Source organism: Aristolochia californica, unplaced genomic scaffold (genome assembly GCF_029961685.1).
Source record: "Aristolochia californica isolate CCGP_79_NKW_82.1479 unplaced genomic scaffold, dmAriCali1.0.hap1 SCAF_195, whole genome shotgun sequence".
Taxonomy (NCBI): Eukaryota; Viridiplantae; Streptophyta; class Magnoliopsida; order Piperales; family Aristolochiaceae; genus Aristolochia; species Aristolochia californica.
In genome coordinates this window covers 30,001-35,000 of record NW_027181876.1, presented here as the reverse complement: position 1 = coordinate 35,000, position 5,000 = coordinate 30,001, and the positions used below count along the sequence as shown (strand labels likewise).

Below are 5,000 nucleotides of genomic sequence, written 5' to 3'. Positions count from 1 at the left end.
CTCGGCCATCTCTCCGAGAGAGAATCTCTATTTTATTCCCCAAAATGGACATGGCCATATGAGTTGATACTATAACTATCTCTAAAAACATCCAGCTTTATTTTGCTGTATCTATCCGTCTAGTATAGTATCTATCTGTTTATATAGATAGATGCATGAGCCAGTATGCCCGTTTGTGAAGTAAATAAAAATGGCCTCTCGGCTCCATGTAACAAATAAAAAAAATAAAAAAGAATACTAAATTAAAGATTAAAGTCGGAATAAGTTCGAAAAGGTCAATGTATTCATGGGCAAATCCCCGCATGATGGATTTTAGTACAATTTGGACTGAGAGGGGGATCAAATGGTATAGTTCAAGTTCATTTGTTGGTAGCTTGGAGGATTACAAGCATGACTATTGCTTTCCAATTGGCTGTTTTTGCATTAATTGCTACTTCATCAATTTTAGTGATTAGTGTACCCGTTGTATTTGCTTCTCCTGATGGTTGGTCAAGTAACAAAAATGTTGTATTTTCAGGTACATCATTATGGATTGGATTGGTCTTTCTAGTAGCTATCCTTAATTCTCTAATATCTTGAACCTCCTCGTACAAGAATAAAAAAGTGACCCCTCCCCCGAAGGAATTCGGACTGTGAGACACATTAAAATTCAATATGAGCCCCCCCCCCCTCAAAAAAAAAAGAAAGAAAAAGTTGGAGGGAGAGGGGTCACTTCTTGAATGAAAAATGAATAATCTAATGTTAAAATAAAATAATTGGAATCTAATATAATATATTATATAGCCCTGTACAAATATGATCCAGACACACATATATATATATATATATATATATATGATATATCATATATGTGTGAACATGATGATGTTCATATCAGAACGAAGAAATGCGGATATGGTCGAATGGTAAAATTTCTCTTTGCCAAGGAGAAGATGCGGGTTCGATTCCCGCTATCCGCCCATGGTAAAATAATCTAATATAATATGATAAATGATTCGGTATAGTTGACCACGATAGTGTAGTGGTTCTAACTTCCCTCTTCTTTCCTACTATCCCAAAACAATTAACGGAGTTACACCTAACGTCTAAAAATGTAGCGGAGACAGGATTTGAACCCGTGACTTCAAGGTTATGAGCCTTGCGAGCTACCAAACTGCTCTACCCCGCACGAAAGACCCGGGAACTAATGGACCAAGAAGGATTGCCCCTCTACCATAATAAATAGAATAGCCCATTTCTACAGAATGGTAAAGGGGCCCCTCTATGATCATAGATCATAGAGACCCATAGAAATATGAAGAAGGGGTATTTTTACCCTTACCAACTTGATCTCGTTGCCCCCGGCAACAAACATGCATGAACCCTTTCGCGAAGTATGTGCCCGGATAGCCCAAAGTCCCGATAGTTACCTCTGGGCCTTCGGTCGAAAAGCAACGTCGATGAAGACGTATAGGTGCACTATTACGTGGCGGGGATTGCAATTTTCCATGAATTTGCCATTTGTCACTCAACGACGAAACTTTGCTTATTTCTTTTTTTAGGGATCGGCGAATCAAATGATATTTCTCTTTTAATTTCCGCCTTTTATTCTCCCTTTGAATCAAACTTTTCCTTGCCATAATTGTTCAGTTCCTATTTTATTATCAATGATACGGGTCGGATCCTAGATGTAGAAATATAAGAGGGTAGTGGTAGTCCCCCTTCTCCACCGAATCAAATGAGATTGTTCCCGATGGAGCACATTACAAGAAAAATGAATTAACCAAATTTGCCTGATGTAGAGGCAATCAAGAAGGCTGCGTAAGTGAATATATAACCTACAGAAAAGTGGGCTAATCCAACCAATCTTGCTTGCACAATGGAAAGAGCCACTGGTTTATCCCTCCATCGAATCAAATTAGCCAAAGGTGTGCGTTCATGAGCCCATGCTAAAGTTTCAATCAATTCCTGCCAATATCCACGCCAGGAAATTAAGAACATAAATCCAGTCGCCCAAACAAGATGTCCAAATAGGAACATCCATGCCCAGACCGATAAACTATTCGTACCAAAAGGGTTATATCCATTGATAAGTTGTGAAGAGTTTAACCATAGATAATCTCTTAACCATCCCATCAAATAAGTGGAGGATTCGTTAAATTGGGAAACGTTACCTTGCCATAATGTGATGTGCTTCCAATGCCAATAAAAAGTAACCCATCCTATGGTATTTAACATCCAGAAAACTGCCAAATAAAATGCGTCCCAAGCCGAAATATCACAAGTACCACCTCGTCCCGGGCCGTCGCAAGGAAAACTATAACCGAAATCCTTTTTATCTGGCATTAACTTGGAACCGCGCGCGTCTAAAGCACCTTTTACTAAAATCAATGTAGTTGTATGCAAACCTAGAGCAATCGCATGATGAACCAAGAAGTCTCCAGGACCTATTGTTAAGAATAGTGAATTACTATTCTCATTAACGGCATTCAACCAGCCAGGTAACCATATGCTTCGACCAGCATTAAATGCTGGGCCATTCGTTGAAGATAAGAGTACGTCGAACCCATATGAAGTCTTACCGTGAGCAGATTGTATCCATTGGGCAAATATAGGCTCAATCAAGATTTGTTTCTCCGGAGTACCAAAAGCGAGCATGACGTCGTTATGAACATAGAGTCCTAAAGTATGAAACCCCAGAAACAGGCTGGCCCAACTTAAATGAGATATGATAGCTTCTTTATGGTCTAACATTCTTGCCAATACATTATCCTCATTCTGTTCTGGATTGTAATCTCGAATGAAGAATATAGCTCCATGAGCAAAGGCTCCTGTCATGATGAACCCTGCGATGTATTGGTGATGAGTATATAACGCAGCTTGAGTAGTAAAGTCTTGTGCTATAAATGCGTAAGCGGGTAAAGAGTACATGTGTTGAGCTACCAAGGAGGTAATAACCCCTAAAGAGGCTAGGGCAAGACCCAATTGAAAATGAAGCGAATTATTGATTGTGTCATAAAGACCCTTATGTCCACGCCCCAATCGACCTCCCGGAGGAATATGTGCTTCTAAAAGATCTTTCATACTATGCCCAATACCGAAGTTAGTTCTATACATATGGCCAGCAACGAGAAAAATAAATGCAATAGCTAAATGATGATGGGCAATGTCGGTCAGCCATAAACTTTGTGTTTGTGGATGGAATCCCCCGAGAAGGGTTAGAATGGCAGTTCCCGCCCCTTCGTAGGTGCCGAATAAATGACTACTGGAATCGGGGTTCTGGGCATAAAGATTCCACTGACCTGTAAAAAGGGGGCCCAACCCCTGGGGATACGGTAATACATCTAAGAAATTATTCCATCTGACGTACTGCCCCCTTGATCCGGGAATAGCGACATGAACTAAATGCCCTGTCCAAGCCAAGGAACTTACTCCGAATAGTCCTGACAAATGATGATTGAGACGAGATTCGGCATTTTTAAACCACGAAACGCTTGGTTTCCACTTGGGCTGTAGATGTAACCAACCCGCTATTAAGGATATGGCAGAAAGAAATAATAGAAAAAGAGCTCCAGTATAAAGATCCTCATTGGTACGTAAGCCGATTGTATACCACCACTGATAAACACCGGAATAAGCGATATTCACTGGGCCGAGAGCACCCCCTCGAGTAAAAGCTTCTACCGCCGGTTGACCAAAATGAGGATCCCAAATTGCATGAGCAATTGGTCTTACATGTAAAGGGTCCTGTACCCATGACTCAAAATTTCCTTGCCAAGCTACATGAAACAGATTTCCGGAAGTCCACAGAAAGATTATTGCTAACTGCCCGAAGTGAGAAGCAAAAATGTTCTGATAAAGACGTCCCTCAGTAATATCATCATGACTCTCGAAATCATGTGCGGTAGCAATACCAAACCAAATACGACGAGTAGTGGGGTCCTGAGCTAAGCCTTGGCTAAACCTTGGAAATCTTAATGCCATAATGCCTTTCAAATCCTCCTAGCCATTATCCTAGTGCAATAATTCTTGCTAAGAAGAATGCCCATGTTGTGGCAATTCCGCCCAGAAGGTAATGGGTTACTCCTACAGCGCGTCCTTGTACAATGCTCAAGGCTCTAGGCTGAATAGCAGGAGCAACTTTTAATTTGTTATGAGCCCAAACGATGGATTCAATGAGTTCTTGCCAATAACCACGGCCGCTGAATAGAAACATTAAACTAAACGCCCAGACAAAATGAGCGCCTAGGAAAAAAAGGCCGTATGCGGATAATGAGGAACCATAAGACTGAATTACCTGAGATGCTTGTGCCCATAAGAAATCCCGGAGCCACCCATTAATAGTAGTGGAACTTTGCGCAAAGTTCCCCCCCGTGATATGAGTTACCACCCCTTGATCACTTATACTGCCCCAAACATCTGACTGCATTTTCCAACTGAAGTGGAATATCACTACCGAAATGGAATTGTACATCCAGAATAGGCCTAAGAAGACATGATCCCAGGCGGATACTTGGCATGTTCCCCCTCTTCCGGGGCCGTCACAAGGGAAACGAAACCCAAGATTTGCTTTATCAGGTATCAATCGTGAGCTACGAGCAAATAGAACACCTTTCAGTAATATCAATACAGTCACATGGATCGTAAATGCATGAATGTGATGTACCAAAAAATCTGCGGTTCCTAATGGAATAGGTAACAAAGCGACTTTGCCCCCTACAGCCACTAAATCACTACCCCCCCAAGTCAAGCTGGTGCTTGTTGTTGCACCAGGAGCTGTTGCACTAGGTGCTAAAGCATGGGTGTTTTGTACCCATTGAGCAAAGATGGGTTGTAATTGTATAGCGGTATCTGAAAACATATCTTGGGGACGCCCTAAAGCACTCATGGTATCATTATGAATATACAAACCAAAACTGTGAAAGCCTAGAAATATACATGCCCAGTTGAGATGTGATATGATTGCGGCGCGGTGCCTAAGTACACGATCTAATAGATCGTTGTATCGAGTAGTTGGATCA

The 5,000-nt window shown here is 41.4% G+C and overlaps 1 non-coding gene across 1 annotated transcript; it reads left to right on the top strand.

Annotated features, from left to right (window-relative positions):
• The first annotated feature begins 888 nt into the window (after nt 1–888).
• TRNAG-GCC (transfer RNA glycine (anticodon GCC)) lies at nt 889–959 on the top strand. Its single transcript has one exon. It is a non-coding gene; the product is annotated as a tRNA-Gly (tRNA).
• The last annotated feature ends 4,041 nt before the right edge of the window (nt 960–5,000 follow it).